General features: G+C 39.6%; 1 protein-coding gene across 1 annotated transcript in view; it reads left to right on the top strand.

Moving 5' to 3' along the window:
* The window catches only part of NCKAP5 (NCK associated protein 5), a 1,233,002-nt gene that overhangs the window by 240,814 nt on the left and 973,180 nt on the right, over positions 1-19,008 (top strand). The gene's annotated exons all lie outside the window — the stretch shown is intronic.

Below are 19,008 nucleotides of genomic sequence, written 5' to 3' on the forward strand. Positions count from 1 at the left end.
ATTTTAATGAAGATTTAAACATTATAACTAAAAGAAATAAAAAATTTAAAAATGTGGGGAAAGCGATGCAAAATTGAAAAAAAAAAATCCACTGAAAAAAGGAGGACTCAAGACTCAGAAAGGTTAATTCCTGGTCTAGCATGTTCTTGTCAGTTGTGGTTCCTTCCTATAAGAACCCTGAGTAAATGTATAAAGAAAGTTGTAATCAAGTAGAGTAAATGCACTGCCTTCAATTCAACTGCTTAGGAGGCTGTCTAATCCATTCACAAAAATAACCAAGGATTTCATTTCTCCACACTCCACCAAGATTTACTGAAATATAATTACATAAAGTATAAGTTTATGTATACAGTGTGATGACTTGATACATGTATATATTCAAAATGATGACCACAATAAAGTTAGTTAATACCTTTATCACTTTGCATAATTATAATTGTGTGTGTGTGTATGGTGAGCACATTTCATATTTATTATCTAGCAACTTTCAAGTATACAATACATCATTATTAACTATAGTTACCATACTGTACACTCCCACACACATACACACAGACATACATGTAAGTATATCCAATGGAATACTGCTGCTACTGCTGCTAAGTCGCTTCAGTCGTGTCCGACTCTGTGCGACCCCATAGATGGCAGCCCACCAGGCTCCGCTGTCCCTGGGATTCTCCAGGCAAGAACACTGGAGTGGGTTGCCATTTCCTTCTCCAATGGAATACTATTCAGCCATAAAAAGAAGGCAATTCAGCCATTTGTGACAACAGGTAGATACCTTGAGGGTAGTATGCTAAATAAGTCAGAGAAAGACTATGATTTCACTTACATGTGAAATCTAAAAAGCTAAACTCACAGAAGCTGAGAGTACAATGATGGTTGCCATGGCCTGAGGGGTGGGGAATGGAAAGATGTTGGCCAAAGTGTACAAGCTTTTGGTTATAAGATGAGTAAGTTCTAGTGATCTAATGTACAGCATGGTGACTAGGAAAAGAACCATGTACACACTGAACTTTGTTATTATTAAAGCATTTCAAATCAGTGGGGGAAAACTTCAATCACAGAACTAGTGAATATCTTTAAAAAGCAAAATTAAAACTATGCTTTATACCATGGAAAAAAGTACATTCAGATGTGACCATAAAAATGTGAAGAGAACATAACTGAAAATGTTCTTTCAACTTAGAAAGTTTAAAGGCAAAGATTGATGCATTTGACTACTACTGTTACAGCATTCTATACAGTAATGAATAAAGTAAAGAACCAAAAGACAAACTTGAAAGAAATATTTGCAACACCCCTTAATGATGAATAGATATTCAGAATGTATTAATAGGGAAATAATTTAATAAGCAATGCAGACAAAAATCATTCATTTGACCAACAAACATATAAATATGTCCAACCTCACTAATAATCATGGTATGTAAAGTAAAACCATGAAAACTTCCTCCCTTCCTTTCTTTCCTCCCTTCCTCTTTTTTCCTTCTTTTTCTCTCTTTCTCCCTTCCTTTCCTTCTCCTCCTTTCCTTCCCTTCTTCCTTCCTACCTGCCCTCCTTTCTTTCTTCCCTCTTTCCCAACCACCTTGGAAAAGTTTAAAGATTGATTCTATTCAACAACGAGACTCATGTGAAAAATAGGTAGTCTCATATACTGCTAGTGATAATGTACAATCTTAAAAGATTTTCAAAGGCTATGAGCAATTTCAATCAAAAGTTAAAATTTTTTACACTATGCTATGTGCTTAGTTGCTCAGTCATGTCTGACTCTTTGCGACTCCAACAGGGAAGCCCTTGTTACACTATAATTTTACCTTTAAAGATGTATACTTTATAAAGGAACTTCCAAAGGCGTAAAAGAAGCATATGTAATGCTCATGGCAGCACCATCTAGAATCAGAAAATATCAATGTCCATCTAAATTTCTTTTCATAAATTAATAAGCAATTTATTGCTCATTCATTCTGTAGAATAATACAAAACTATAAGAAAGATGAATTAGGCCCATGTATATTGAATCTACCAGATGTAACAAATGTCACAGAACAATAGATGCTTATCCTATTTATATAAAATGGGAAAAAAAGCAATGTTAATAAATGTACATGTTTCTACAGGTAAAGAAATAGAAAAGCTATTAAAATGATTACCTTTGGGGAGAGGAGTTAAATAGGGGGGTAGTGAAAATATACAGTTTCACATTACAATCTATATACATTTTTTTTTACTGCTTTTATCTTTTACAAAGAGAATAAATGCACATATTATGTATTTCTTTTTAAAAGAACTAGGATAAAAGACATGTCATGGAATTTCATCAAGTTCTAGCAAGTGCTAGAGACAGTGACAAAGAGGGGTAAGGTCTGTAGCAACTTTCTCCTAAAATAAAATGTTGAAGAAGAAGCTGGGGGTGTTTTGCTTGAGTAAAATAAAACTTTTATTTTGCTCCAGGGAAAAGAGATGATGCCCAGTGGGTGAAAATTCAAGAGACAGATTGAAATGTTCTAACCATGAGAGAACCGCAAATGTGAAATGGGATGCCGCAAAAGGCAGTGTGAGCTTTTTTCCTGGTTTGTGTGAATGCATGCGTGCTAAGTCTCTTCAGCCATTTCTGACTCTTTGCAACCCTAGGACTGTAGCCTGCTAGGCTCCTCTGTCCATGGGTTTCTCCAGGCAAGAATACTGGAGTGGGTTGCCATGCCCTCCTCTAGGGGAGCTTCCCAACCCAGGGATCAAACCAGAGTCTCTTACTTCTCCTGCATTGGCAGGTGGATTCTTTACCACTGGTATTTGTGCTGGTAGATTCAAGCAATTACCAAAATTTACCAAATAAACTTGTTAGGTTTATTTTAGAAGCAATGACTGCTGTAGTGGGTAAGTGAAGAGAGAGCCTGGAAGAAAGCATTTAAACCTCAGGGTCTGGAATTGCAAGTATGAATAGAAGCTAGCACAAGAATTATTGTACATGATAAGCTAAACTGTATAGTCAATGAAGGATCTTAAGTTACGTCAAGAACTACATCATCATAACATCTAGCTAGATGAGCATAGCTTTATGAGAAAATTCTCAGAATTTTACTCTTCTATGTATACAGATAAATTCTCTAAGTTTCAGATCCTTTATTATCAAAGTGCAGTCCACAAACCAGGAACATCAGCTTATTAAAAATGAAGAATCTCAGCTTCACCAAGACCCAATGAATCAGAATCAGTGTTTTAAGGAGCTCCACCAGTGAGTCCTGTTCTTGAATTTGAGAAGCACTGGTTTACCCAGCTATCCATAGGACTTCTCTTATTCTTGAGCCTTCAAAGCCCAAATAAAATGAATCAACCCATCACACACACACAAAAAAACTCTAATAATGAAAGTTTTGATTGTTATTGTCTATAACTTGGGAGAAATAAGAGAAAAAAATGACCATATATACATATATATGTGTATATATGTACAAATATTTATATGTGCTATGTAAATATATGTATATGTGTGGGTAGCACATATACATATACTTACATTGAACATATAAGAATGTGCATATACACATATGAACACAAAAGCAAAACTTAAGTCTTTCTAGCTGTCAGTTTAAGTGGGTGGTCAACTGTTTTACCTTTTAAAGAGATTTTAACTCATTTTCCTCCCCACAAGTGAATAGCACTCAATTTAATGAAACACTGAATTAAGAAGGCAAACATTTTTGAGACATTTCTTATACCTTTCATTTTGACAGCTACTATGACTTAGAACATCTTTAATGTCATATTATACATTTTTTGTTTATTAACAATTCTCTCTGTGGCTTTCAGCATATTGATAGGTTTTTAAGACTTAATCCCTTAACTTTGATTTACTAGGATTCTAATATTTTTTTCGCATTAAGATTATTTGGGGCAGGGGAATTGTGTGAGGAGGTTACTATAAAAGAAGACTGGATAAAGTGAAAAAAGTAAAAAAAAAAAAAAGCTTTCAGGTAGGGAGACATATTCTAATTACCAGCTAAAGCCTTGACAAAAATGTACTGGCTTTCAATTGATTTTACTATATCCATTTCCTGAATCATTTTGATTTCTCGTTTGTGTGCAAAGACATTTAATGAGCAATAATGAATTCAGCAATGTATGGGGATGTCATGGTAAAATCTTTTGCTGGATTTTTAAAACCTATGCTTTTCATAAACTGTTTCCTTAACAAGTCATGTTGCCTCTCAGCCATCTTTACAGAGTTTAAAGCATATTCTTCCCAACTGGCCCCAGATGGAAAATACTCTCTTGAAATTGAATCCTTTTTTTGAAGTGTAGCTCTGCATGGCCTTCTTAAAGGAAAAAAAATAAGTTTGAAGAGAATGTGTTTGGTAGTGTGTCTATAATTCCCCTAGCATCCCACATATTTGGATTTTTTGCTTTTGACAGTGGAATTTTTCTAATTTAATTAAATTATTAGCATTAGCAGATGACAGCATGAAAATTCTTTTCCCTAGTCACGTATCTAAATATGTCTTCCCAGTACCCCAGTCCACTGGGGTTATGTGCACACTTTATCTATTTTGAAAATGCATTCATTTGTTTCATTTCTACACTGACTTTCCCATTCAGAGTTTATGGGCAATGTGTAGACATTTCCCATAATGAACTGCAACCTTTTTTTCAAGCAATAAATGGAGAAGAGGCCAAGGAGGGAAGTAGAAAGTGGAGAAAATCTTTACAAAGAAAGACTGGGAGAGAAACAGCAGATGGTTCCGGAAGAGCAGCCAGAGCTGAAATGCTTATCCTGGTCCAAGCCCCTGCCATTCTGTCTCTTGCTTTGTAGCTCATACACTGTAAAAATGTGACAATGGTTTGTGTCTAGAAATTAGCTGGCAATACTTCAAATGGCAATAAAAGCAAGTTTTTCAGGATTATCTGAACCAAAAGTGAATCTTCTTTGCACTGAAACCTTTCACTCATTCATTCACATGTTTTTAAACCTTACTTTTTACTATTGATATATAGATCTTCCCTTCTTAGATTTTAAACTTCCTTGAAATTTGAGGATATATACTTTGCATCTTCCTCCTTTCCTTCTTTTTTTCTTCTCTTTCTCTGCCCCCCCCCCCCACTTTTCCCTCCTCCACATCCTTCTTTTTCCCTCTCTCTCTCTTCTTTCTCTTTTCAGGGCCTAACTCAGGGCCTGGGACAAAATACGTATTGAATAAACAAATATTACTGAATTCTGAGCGAACGGAATTCTGTTGCATCATTCCTAGCAGTTACTGAATATCTACTGCAATATTTTACAACAGGCATCATTTTGATCCTGAGGACAGTCTTGTTAAGATGATTGCTGTCATCATTATCTTGATTTTCTCCATGAGGATGTAGAGGCCAAGAGATATTAAATAAATTGCTCATAGTCACAGAACTCTTCAGTTAGAGAATTTGAACTCAGGATGGTCATGGATACTCAAAAGGATGGTGACACTAGACAGTTAAGATTGATGAAGCTCAAGCAGTGACGAGGGATCTTCTTTGCATTTCTATAGCATATCTCCAGTTTCTGTCACAAATAAGTCAGTTTTGGGTGGTGGAAAGGGTTGACTCTGAATTGCGCACTTTAAAAAAGTGAATTTTATGGTATGTAATTTAGATATCAGTTTTAAAAGATTTAAATAATAAGGATTGGAAATGAGTGAATTTTAGACATTTTAGATGTTCTAAGAGCTTTCCCATCCTTTGTTCCTTTAGGATCTTAGTTTACATTAACATCAACTCTTTAACTGTTCAACTTCCTGAAACCACATGTTGAACCAATAGCCAAAATATCCAGACCCAGATTTTACTGTATCCTTAGTTCCCTGTGTTGGAGGCACCATTTATCTGAGGAGGGGGTCATGGAACAGTGATTCCTAGGAGTCTGTCCAGCAATTAAATCATCAACTATAAGCCACTGACTAGCTTCTAGCTTGAGAAGTTTAATAAATATGAGCTCATGAAACTATTATGAAATAAGTCAGAAAGACAAATACTTTATGTTATCACTTATATATGAAATCTAAAAAATAAACTAGTGAGTATGATAAAAAAAACAGACTCACAGAGAGAAAATAAACTAGTGGTTACCAGTGGGGAGAAGAAAGTGGGGAGGGACAAGATGGGGCTGGAGATTAAGAGGTACAGACGGCTATGTATAAAATAAATAAGCTACAAGGATATAATAGACAACACAGAATATACCCAATGTTTTATAATAGCTGTAAATGGAAGATAATCACATTTTTGAATCATTATGTTGTACCCCTGAAACTAATATAATATTGTAAATCAACTATTCCTCCATTTAAAAAATTAGAAAAAAACAGGTTTTATCATGATGAACAATCTTCCTCCACTTCACATTAAAAAAAAACAAAACAAAAAAACAAGCCTGTTGTCATATCCCTCAGAGAGTGTTTCCAGACACTAATGTATCTGGCAAGGATGAGATACCACATTTGGGAAGTCTGTTTTCATTCAGTCTTCTAAATCCATTTCAGAGTGCTGTTACAATTAAAATACATATTCCCTGGTGAGTCAGATGGTAAAGAATCTGCATATAATGCAGGAGACTCGGGTTTGATCCTTGGGTCAGGAAGATCTCCTGGAGAAGGAAATGGCAATGCACTCCAGTATTCTTGCCTGGAGAATTCCATGGACAGAGGAGCCTGGTGGGCTACAGTCCATGGGGTCACAAAGAGTCAGACATGACTGAGTGACTATAGTTGAAAGTTACATAATTTGGTATTTTTTAACACTTATGTCCAGAATGGAGACAGCAGTTTTTTGTTTAGTTGCACATGCACACACACATGCATACACATATACAATCACATGTACACAAGCATATGTACAAGCATATGTACACACACTTATGCATACGGCTCATGAATGGATGGTATCATAGCAAAAAGTTGTTGTTGTTTAGTTGCTGAGTCTTGTCCGAATCTTCTGTGACCCCATGGACTGTAACCTGCTAGGCTCCTCTGTCCATGAGATTTTCCAGGCAAGAGTACTGGAGAGGGTTGCTATTTCCTTCTCCAGGGGATCTTCCCCACCCAGGGATTGAACTCGCCTCTCGTCTCCTGCATTAACAGGCAGATTCTCTACCACTGAGCTTCCAGGAAAGCCCCAGCAGAAAGTTATTGAGCCAATACATCTTCTGAAAGGAAACTGTTGTATGTATATATTTAAAGTATAAGTGAAATGAACTCTCTCAGTTGTGTCCGACTCTTTGCGACCCCATGGACTGTAGTCTACCAGGCTCCTCCGTCCATAGGATTTTCCAGCCAAGAATACTGGAGTGGGCTGCCATTTCCTTCTCCAGGACATCTTCCTGGCTCAAGGATTGAACCCAGGTCTCCTGCATTACAGCCAGACGCTTTACCATCTGAGCCACCAGGGAAGCCCATTTAAAGTATAAGGAAAACCCATTGCTTTCCTTTATGTGGACTTAATCAGGATGAAAAGATTTCAATACAAAGCTGACAGTAGTTTCAAATGTTCTGTTTGATAGCTATATGCAAATATGACAGATTCGTAACTTTTTCCCCCCCTCCATGCTATTTGCACTTTGAAACGAGGGCAGGATGCCTGTGGGGAACAGGAGGGAGAGAGGTGGGAGTGGGTTTGGGAGCATTTGTGTCAAGATTTTTTAGTCTTGTCCTGGGTAGAGGAAGTTCTTTCCTTCAATGTGGTAGCCTCACCCTGAGTTTCTACGGTATTTGCTTCTTAATTTGGAATCTAGATTTGATATTTCTGTCTTTAATAAACTTTATTACCTCCGTAAAGCCAAAGACCAGTTTAAGCAGGATGATTAGAGAGTGGGGTGGGAGGAAGGTGCAGGTCCAAATTGTTTATTTCTAATGTTTCTCTTCTTTGGGGTCAGAGTTTGCAAATTAGGAATTGCTGGTTGCAGTGACTAAAGAAAGGCAGTTGCTGCTGTCAACAACTTTGTCTCTCAGCCCTTGAGAAAGGGAAGGAGATCAAGGAAGGGTACCTAAAATATGTTGCTATGATTTATGTCAAAGAGTGTTCTTCCTATGTTTTCCTCTAAGTGTTTTATACTGCACATACCCTGAGAAAACCATAATTCAAAAAGACACATGTACCCCAATGTTCATAGCAGCACTGTTTGCAATAATCAGAACATCAAAGCAATCTAAATGCCCATCAACAGATGAATGGATAAAGAAGATGTACATATACAATGGAATCTTACTCAGCCATAAAAAGAAATGAAATTGTATCATTTGTAGAGACATGGATGGACCTAGAGAGTGACATACAGAGTGAAGTAGGGCAGAAAGAGAAAAACAAATGTCATATATTAACACATGCATATGGAATCTAGAAAAATCGTACAGGTGAACCTATTTGAGGGGTAAGAATAATGATGCAGACATAGGGAATGGACATGTGGACATGAGGGGAGCAGTGGGATGAATTGGGAGATCGAGATTGACATATGTGCCCTGCCATGTGTAAAACAGATAGTTGGTGGATACCTACTCTATAGCACAGGGAGCTCAGCTCGGTGCTCTGTGATGACCTAGATGGGATGGAGGAAGAATAGGGGGAGGTCCAAGATGGAGAGGATACACACACACACACACACACACACACACACACACACACACACACACACACACACACACACACACACACACACGGAGGTGATTCACTTCACTTTATAGCAGAAACTAGCACAGCATTTATAATGCTGTGTGCTCTGTCATGTCTAACTCTCTGTGACCCCATGGACTGTAACCCACCAGGTTCCTCTGTCCATGAAATTTTCCAGGTAAGAACACTGGAATGGGTTGCATTTCCTACTCCATGGGATCTTCCCAACCTAGGGATCAAACTGGCTTCTCTTGGGTCTCCTGAGTTGGCAAGCAGATTCTTTACTGTTGCCCCACCAGCTGTACACCAATAAAAAAAAAATAAGGAAGGGGGCATACCTTCACCTCTTCAAACTGTGCTCCATTGGTTGTGTGTTGGAGTCATTCAGGTATCTTAAAAGGATGAGAAGTTTCCACATTTAGCGATCCAGTCCTGATTTATTTGGTCTGGGGATGGGTTTTGGTGATTCCCCAGTGAAACTAACATGCAACAAAAACTGAGAACCATCACTTTCACCAGTGGTTGCCACCCTGGCTACTGTCCCCATACTCTGGGTTGGGTGCCATGCCATGCCCCAAGAGACATCAGTGATCTGGGATGGGGCCTGGGCATTGGTATATTTTATAAGCTCCCCAGGGGTTCCTAAGGAACAGGCAGGAAGGAGATCTTCTGAGCTACCTGGTCAGCAGATTTTATCTTTGTCCTTGCTGTATTCAACTCTGAAATTACTTTGTAGGGTTTATATCATGTAGGAGCCAGTGTGTTGGGTGTTCAAAGGAGATGCCAATGAATGACACAGTGTCTGTTCTCTGGATGCTATTAGGCTGTGCACAGTCATAGTATTTTGTGTTATTTGTTGATTAATGAAACTGATTGAAAACTACCTTAAATCTAGATGTAGAAGGCTTTTTCTTGCATTATTTCCTCCAAACCCAACCATCTCTTGAGGAGAGCAGATTATGAGATGTAAATTCATAGAAGTTAGGAAACATGTTCACATTTACATGGCAAAGAGTGCTGGGAACCAAACCTTCAAAAGACTTTGGCTCTACCATTTCCCCCCATGTCTTCTGGCACAACCATCCATGAATATTTTAAAGCAGGGGTGGGGAGTGGAGGAATCAGAGAGGCAGAAATTGAGATGGAGAAAACTATTTTCAGAATGTTTGTGTGTATATGAGTGTGTGTGTGTGTATTTGAGAATGTGTGTCTGCATGTGTGTGATCCTTGCATGTGAGAAAATATGCCTTTGGGGTTCTATTTAATGGTATTGTTCTTGTCCCTTGAAAATTACACAGTCTTTTAAAGTCTAACAGAAAAAAAAAAAAGAAATTACTGACATCTTTAGGAATATTAAAGTGTCTGTCTGACACTGAAAGACCATTACTATCTGTGAGGAGAATTAAAGAGAGTTTATTAAGGCCAACTCAGATTTCTACTGATACCAAGAAATAGTATTTTAATCAGCTAGAAAGAGATGTATGTGAGGGCAGATCGCTATCAATGACCATCAGTCACCAGAAGATGCTTAATATCCTGTCTTCCTTAAACACTGACCATTTTCCTCCTCGTACAGGGAGGGAGAGACATCCAACCCATCACTCAGAGGCATGTATGTGCTCTTTATAACCAGAGTTGTAAGAAGCCATAGAAAAGACACGGACATGACTGGATTATGGTGCTTTGTAGGTGCAGTCAGGGCCCAAGCAGTAATGTTTAGGTTGACAGTGGCTTTAAAATCATGATAAAATGTTGTCTTTGAGGCTTGGATATGTCTGTGTGTTTCTCTAAGAAAATAATTTCAGTGTTATGAATGTCCATGGCCTTTCTTTGCTTTAACAATGTTATATTGCTTCCCAGCTTTTTATGTGTTCATGAAGATAGCCAAAAACATTCAGGCATTCATTTATCCATGCAAACAACAAATGCTCATTGAGTATCTGCCATGTTGCTATGCATCAAGCATTATACTACCTAGGAGAACATAGGATGTAAAACAGTTTTCCCGCTCTACAAGAGCTAAGTGCCTAATGGAAATTTTAATTTCCATGCTGTCATTTCAGAGTATATTAAAAAGCAGAGACATCACTTGCCAACAAAGATCTGTGTAGTCAAAGCTATGGTTTTTCCAGTAGTCATGTACAGATGTGAGAGTTGGACTGTAAAGAAAACTGAGTACTGAAGAATTGATGCTTTCAAATTGTGATGCTGAAGAAGACTCTTGAGAGTCCCTTGGACTGCAAAGAGATCAAACCAATCAATCCTAAAGGAAATTAACCCTGAATATTCAGTGAAAGGACTGATGCTGAAGCTGAAGCTCCAATACTTTGGCCACCTAATGCAAACAGCTGACTCATTGGAAAACACCCTGATGCTGGGAAAGATTGAAGGCAAAAGGAGAATAGGGTGGCAGAGAATGAGATGGTTAGATAGCAACAGTGATTCAATGGATATGAACTTAGACAAACTCTGGGAGATGGTGGAGGACAGAGGAGCCTGGCATGCTGCTGTCCATGGGTTCACAAAGAGTAGTATATGACTTAGTGACTGAGCAAAAACAACAAGTTTCAGAAGGTTCACAAGAAAGAAGCCAGGGATTACTCAAGGAAGACCAGCTGCTTGGTCCAAAGGCATCTCTATCTTGACGTCAATCATGGTCAAGCCTGGAAAAAAGAAACTACTTATTTCAAGCAGAGAGGGATTTAATGCAAGGAATCAGTTGTGAAGCTTTTGGAAGGATTGGAGGGGCAAAAGACATAAGGTTATGATACTCAAGGCTGGGCAGTTGCTCCTGCCCTTTCTTAGGATGAATGGTTGGAGGAATCATGGAAGTTCCTGGAGCTGGTAGTCCCTGCTCTTAATCCTACCCATCTAGAGATGGAAGCAGAGTGGCTTCTCCCTTCCTATTGTCTTCTGATCTCTCATTACCTCCTATTGGTGGCATCCAACTTGACCAACCAGCTATGAAGTCTTGATAATGTAGTTTGTACCTCTAGACCTGTAATACAGAGAAGAAGTTATAGCAGTGCAAGGCAAATGCAGGTGATGGTGGTCATGAATCCAGTAATCAGGTAACTACTAGAGAGAGGTGGGGTCTGAGAGTAGTCACTGACACCCAGGGTTTTCCTGTCTTGGTACAATGAGATGTGACCAGGCTTTGAAATCTGACTGAAACTAACCGTTATGGACTGAAATGTATTCTCCCACCCAAATTCATATGTTGAAGTTGTAACCTCCAATGTGCCTCTATTTGGAGAGCATTTTAGAAGATATTAAGATTAAATGAAACCGTAAGAGTCGAGGTCTCATTCAATCTGTGTGTTAGTTGCTCAGTCATGTCCAACTCTTTGCAACCCCATGGACTGTACTCACTAGGCTCCTCTGTCCATGGAATTCTCCAGGCAAGAATACTGAAGTGCGTTGCCATTCCAGGTGATCTTCCTGACCTAGTGATTGAAACCAGGTCTCCAGCATTGGCAGGCATATTCTTTACTGTCTGAGCCACCAGGGAAGGCCCATTCAATCAGACGGGTGTCCTAATAAGAAAAGGAGGAGACACCAGAGGCATGTGTACAAAGAAAAGCCATGTGAGGATGCACAGAGAAGGCAGCCAAATGCAAGTTAAAGAGAGATGCCTCACCAGAAACCAACCCTGCCAGCACCTTGATCTGAACTTTGGGCTTCCAGAACCGTGAGAAAATAAATTTCTATTGTTTAAGCCACCCAGTGTGTGGTATTCTGTTTTGGCCACACAAGCTGACTAATACACTAAGGAAATAGATAAATGATGAATATAAATAGTCAAATGTTAAATTGCAAATTTTTACTAAAAATGTAACTTTCTAAAAGATTGCCTACTTATATTTGCTGGACAGAATGTTCTTCTTCTACAACTAAAACTACATGCTGGGGGCCTTCTCTAGTGGTCCAGTGCTTGAGAAACTGCCTTCTAGTGCTGGGGACATGGGTTTGATCCCTAGTCAGGGAACAAAGGTCCCACGTGCTGCAAGGCAACTTAAGCGTGCTAGAACTACAGAGCTCATGAGCTCTGGGACCTGTGAGCTACAACTAGAAACAAGCCTGTGCACTGCATGGAATAGTGTACATGCCACAATGAAAGATTCCTTATGCTACAATGAAGATCCTGTGTGCAACTAAGACCTGACACAGCCAAAAACAAAAAACTACATGGTAATCAAATAAAATTAGGAGGTTGTTTGATGACAGTCTCTGACCAGAGGAGTTTGTTGGAAGATATGAATAGCCAGTGTCATAGCAAAATGTTCTCTCTCTGTGGAATTCTCCAGGCAAGAATGTTGGAGTTGGGTAGCCATTCCCTTCTTCAGGGGATCTTCCCAACCTAGGGATTGAACCCAGGTCTCTTGCATTGCGGGTGGATTCTTTAAGGTCTGAGCCATCAGGGAAGCCCCAAAGTGCCTTTCAAGTCTGACATACCCATTTTTCCTCTAGACCCACAGTCCTTGTTGGGTTTATATACATGATAGCACTCCTCCCCCATGGTGCTGGGGGCAGAGTGTATCAACCTTTCTGATGTTCCCTTTGTGGCTTCCTCCTCTTTTCATACTGACACATCCTGGCTGCCGTTTTGTTTCTTTTGGGTGGTCTTGCATTGACCCTTTTAGATGACTCACTTTGATCCTTTGCATGTGTTTTATTGTTTAATTCACAAATTTTCAATTCTTGGGGCAGAGGTAGTACACACTTAGGCTGGTAATTGCCCAGGATACACTGCTAGAGCTGTACTGCTTGTTGCCTTTGTTCCCTTCTGATCCATCAATATTTGTGCTGCCTCAGTCACTAAATGTTTTGAATGTCAGTCTTTTCCTGTGTAATTAGCACGATAAAGTGTGAAAAGAAATTGACCAGGTTAAGCTGTTCAATTAGCCTTCCATATAGCAGACTAGACTATTTGAGAACTGTCAAAAAGGCTTCCATTTCCAAAAATAACAGCTTCATCAGTCTATCTCAGAGCATAAAATCCAGTTGCTAGAGTTGCTCCTTAGTAAATTTAATCTTATTTACCAGAAGGGATAATCAATATGTCTAACATTTAAAACTTACCTACTGTGTGATCTGTATTTATTTAATTAAATTTTTTCTTTGGGGGAGGAGCAGAGAAATGTTTATTGCAGGGCCAAGCAAGCTTAAAAAACTCCAAACTCCCTAATGGTTTTTGGAGAAAAGATTTTATGGGCAAGATTTGGGGTGATGGTAACAGGGTGTGTAGCTTTCTTCTGATTGATTGGTGGTGAGGTAACAGAGTGGTGTCCCAGAAAATGGTATCCTAGGAATCCTGTGCTTATCCTGAAGTTATTATCCTTTACCTGGGTAAGTGCCTTAGTTCCTGCAAAAGAGATCAAAGATATTGTTATGTATAGTCTTTGAGGAGGAATCAGGCTCCAAGTATTCCTTGGAGCCTGCCACAAGGCTGCACTATTGTTTCTTGGCTGCTCCTTCCTAGTTTCTTCATCCCCTCCCTTCCCTGATCAGCACCTGAATGAATATGCCCTTTAGAACTCAGGGAATGTCATGGAGGCTGAATGAAGTCAGTTTCCTACAAACAAGAAATGGGGAACTCGGAAAGGATTTGTACCTGGGAGCCCCACAGTATCCTGCTTGGTTTCAATCCCCCCTTTTATCTGATACTTCTTAGTCTTGAGGAGAACAGGTGTTGGACAAGAAAGAGGATAATGTTTTGGATAGTTACTGTTGTTTAGTCTCTAAGTCATGTCCGACTCTTTTGTGAGCCCATAGTCCGCCAGGGTCCTCTGTCCTTGGGATTTTCCAGGCAAGAATACTGGAGTAGGTTTTCATTTCCTTCTCCAAGGGATCTGCCTAACCCAGGGATCAAACCCGCTTCTCCTACATTGGCAGGCAGGTTCTTTACCACTGAGCCAGCAGGGAAGCCCCAACTTTTTAGGTAGAGACATTAGTCATAAACTCAGCAAAAGAACTCAGTTTTAGGGGGACTCAGTTTAAATTCTACTATGTGATCTTTAAATGGATCATCTCATTCATCATCACAACAATCCTACTAGGAAAAAAGAAGTGAAAGTGTTAGTCGCTCAGTTATGTCCAACTCTGCAATCCCATGGACTGTAGCCTGTCACGCTCCTCTGTCCATGGGATTTTCCAAGCAAGAGTACTGGAGTAGATTGCCATTTCCTTCTCCAGGGTATCTTCCTGAGCCAGGGATCAAACCCTGATCTCATGCATTGTAGGCAGATTCTTTACCACCTGAGCCACCAGGGAAGTCCATTACTGAGAAGAAGGTCATGTTATTAGTGTCCTTTCATTGATGAATCAACTGGAGCTTCAATAGGTTAAATAATTTGCTAGGACTCCTCTGGCAATCCAGTGGTTAAGACTTCACCTTCCAGTGCAGAGGGTGTGGGTTCCATCCTTGATCAGGAAGCTAATATCCCACATGCCTGGTAGCCAAAAACCAAAAACATAAAACAGAAGCAATATTATAACAAACTCAATAAAGACTTTTAAATGGTCCATGTTTAAACTCAATATTCAAAAAACTAAGATGATGGCATCCGGTCTCATCACTTCATGACAAATAGATGGGGAAACAATGGAAACAGTGACAGACTTTATCTTCTTCGCCTGTAAAATCACTGCAGATGGTGACTGCAGCCTTGAAATTAAAAGACGCTTGCTCCTTGGAAGAAAAGTTACGACCAACCTAGACAGCATAAGAGACATTACTTTGCTGATAAAGGTCTGTATAGTCAAAACTATGTTTTTTCCAGTGGTCATGTATGGATGTGAGAATTGGACTGTGAAGAAAGCTGAGCGCCAAAGAATTGATGCTGTTGAACTGTGATGTTGGAGAAGACTCCTGAGAGTTCCTTGGATGGCGTGGAGGTCAAACCAGTCAGTCCTAAAGGAAATCAGTCCTGACTATTCATTGGAAAGACTGATGCTGAAGCTGATGCTCCGATATTTTGGCCACCTGATGGAAAGAACTAATTCACTGGAAAAGCCCTTGATGCTGGGAAGGATTGAAGGCAATAGGAGAAGGGGACGATAGAGGATGAGATGGTTGGATGGCATCACTAACTTGATGACCAGAGTTTGAGCAAGCTCTGGGAGTTGGTGATGGACAGTGAAGCCTGGTGTGCTGCGGTCCATAGGGTTGCAAAGAACTGGACACAACTGAGTGACTGGACTGAACTGAACTGAACTGAACTGATGTCACAAACAGAACAACAATAATAATTTGTTTAACATGATCAATTGGTAAAGAGTAGAGAATCAAATCCAAAGATTAACCATTGTGTTTAGAACAAACAAGTCACCTCAACCTACCAGATCCTGTGTGATCTAGTTGTTACATTTAAGAACATTTCTCAGACTCTTCCTAACTTGCTTTATTCCTAAGAACATGGTCCCAAGTTCTGGGGTACACAAACCTTTTACCCAGCTATTTCCCAGCAGAAACACTGACCCTTCTACTGGGAATGTTCTTTACCCATGTTTTTATATGGCTAGCTCCTCCCCTTGCCATCCTATCTAAAATTCGTTCTCTTTTCATATACTTGACCCCATGTTATATCAACTACTGGTGGTTATTTCCTTCATAGTGAAACCAGTCTAGGCTCTATGGGGCTCCTGGACACAGAGGGCTTTTTTCCCCCCTCCTCTGTTTCTTAAAGGTAAGCCTTCAGCCCCCACGACCTTCCCTGAGTTCCAAAGGGCAGATTTGAACAGTTTCTAATGAAGGGAGGAGCAGTCACGAAACCATCTAAGACAAGATTGAAGAGACCAAAGAAGCTCATCAGATTTGGGAGAAATGACCACCTGAGGCAAGGTTAAGGAAGTGCAGGCCCTACACACACCCTAGTCTTGTCAGAGACCCCACCTTTGAACCATTGTTATAAAACCCCTCATCAAGTCCTCTGAGGTTGGGACACAAAGTTTTCAAGAGCAGGAGCTCACTGTGTCCCGCTTTGCCTGGCAAAACAATAAAGCTATCCTTTTCTACTTCACCCAAAAGTCTGTCTCTGAGATTCAGTTCTTTACCAGTATAGAGAGGCCAAGCTTGGCATCAGTAGTAGGCATCTATCATAATTTGGAATTGTTTACTTATTTGTTTTCTGTCCTCCCACTGGTCTTCCCAGATGGCTCAGTGGTAAAGAGCTCACCTGCTAATGCAGGAGATACAAGAAACATGGGTTTGATCCCTGGGTCAGGAACATCACCTGAAGTATGACATGGCAACCTGCTCCAGTATTCTTGCCTGGAGAATCCCATGGACAGAGGAGCCTGGTGGGCTACAGTCCACGGGCTGGCAAAGAGTTGGACGTGACTGAGTACACACACACACAGACACACACACATACACACACAATCCTCCTACTAATTTTCATGAAGGCAAGGGCTTGATCTTTGTTATATGTGGCTGTGTCACAAACACAACACAACAGAAATATTGAGTCCTCCATTTATTAGGCACTTAACAACTTATTTACCAGAGATGTATTAATACATCTTTTGTTATCCGAACCTTATTGAGTGGAAACTTATCAATATTCACTTAAATAACAAAGTGCCGAACACACACATTAGTTTCTGCAAAAATCCTCCTATCAATAATGTTAATAAATATGAAGTAAATGCCAAAAAATCATCTATTGTGATCTGTTAAACCCCAAAGTTCTTGGGAATAAGACTCAGCATAGTATGCTGTTGTTGGACAGGGACCTCTCAGGGCCTGAGTGGTCTCTGTAGCTGGACTGATAATCACAGAGAGTATTCTGAGTCACAGTGCATAAAGTCACAGAGATGAGGAGGGGGCTGCAAAATGGTTGGGGACAGCTGAAAGCAGGAAAGACAAGCTCCCAAATAAATTTCAGTTGACTTATGTGCTCAATCACCTCCAACTCTTTGCGACCCCATGGACGGTAGCCCTCCAGACTCCTCTGTCCATGGGATTCTCCAGGAAAGAATCTGGAGTGGGTTGCCATGCCTTCCTCCAGGGAATCTTACCGACCCATGGATCAAACCCACATCTCTTACATCTACCCACACTGGCAAGCAGGTTTTTACCACTAGCACCACCTGGGAAACCCTCTTAGTGTGTTTGGGGATTGTAAAAGACTGGTTGGCAGGAACCAGACCTTGAACGTGACATTGAAAATTTTGGATTTTATCCTTGTTATAGTGGACTCCTAGGAGTTTCTGAGTGGACTAGTAATGAATTAAAATGAATGTTTCTGAAAGTGAGAGATGGAATGATTAAAACTGAGGAGGGAGTGTGTACTGGAAAAGGAGCCCATCAGTTTCTGACAAATTGACTATAATGTGGGCAAACCCTGCCTGGGGCACAGCTGTCTCAACTCTCTTCCTGGCAGAGGAAACCAAGGGAAAGAGGCCACATACTGCATATGGGCTGTGAAGTCTCATCTGTTGTATCCTTGTTAAACTTGGAGCAGTTGGAAAAATTCTAAAAGATATTTCTTCTCAATTCTATTAGAAACTGATTGGTATGGTATTTTGTTAACCTCAGCTCTTCTATATTGGCAGTACAATGACTGATATAAAAAATGTTTTCTGCAGATGATGAGCAATTTCTGTACCTCAGAGTACCTTCTGAATTATCAAAGACATATGAAATAATGTTGACTTGTATTTAAGGTTAACTGGTTTTTATTTTATTTTATTTTTTTGACTCTTGTGAATTTGTTTTTATTTTACTGGGTCTAGGGGATGGGATGGGGAATACCTCTGTAAGTTATGCCCCACTAGGAAGATGTCCATTCTAACTTTCCTGGGATAGCTTTCGGAGCTTTTTCTTTTTCTTGGAGCCGCTGCTCTTGCTGAATTATCAAAGACATATGAAATTATGTTGACTTGTATTTAAGGTTAACTGGTTTTTAACATAATCTTTGCATAATTAGAACTTAAATATAAGTTGTCATTTAAACCATTTTTATATACATCATTTGATGGCCATTTGTTATCTGTTGTTGCAGTGGAGAAAGATTAGCTTCAGAGAACCTTGGTGTCTTGTACAAGGTCACTTGGCTAGTAGGTAGGAACACCTGGGTTTAAACCTTTCTTTCATTTCCAGCATTTTATATCTTGGTAAAAACTGGAAGCTAGTGTTTAATACATATAATGCATCCTTACTAACCAGAATTCTGAATCATTATAGAGCAAGCAACTCAGTGGAGTGCAGGGTTTGACTCTATCTGATTCGGTGAAATGCAGTGGGTGTTCAAATCACTCAGTAAATGATAATGATGTCATCACTATTCATTCTGATTCAACCCATCGCAAAGTGAATATATCTTATAATGTTCCTCAAATAGGTTTAAATTAAGTAGTTTTTAATTA

Source organism: Giraffa tippelskirchi, chromosome 3 (assembly GCF_054371585.1).
Source record: "Giraffa tippelskirchi isolate mGirTip1 chromosome 3, T2T-mGirTip1v1.2.pri, whole genome shotgun sequence".
Classification (NCBI taxonomy): Eukaryota; Metazoa; Chordata; class Mammalia; order Artiodactyla; family Giraffidae; genus Giraffa; species Giraffa tippelskirchi.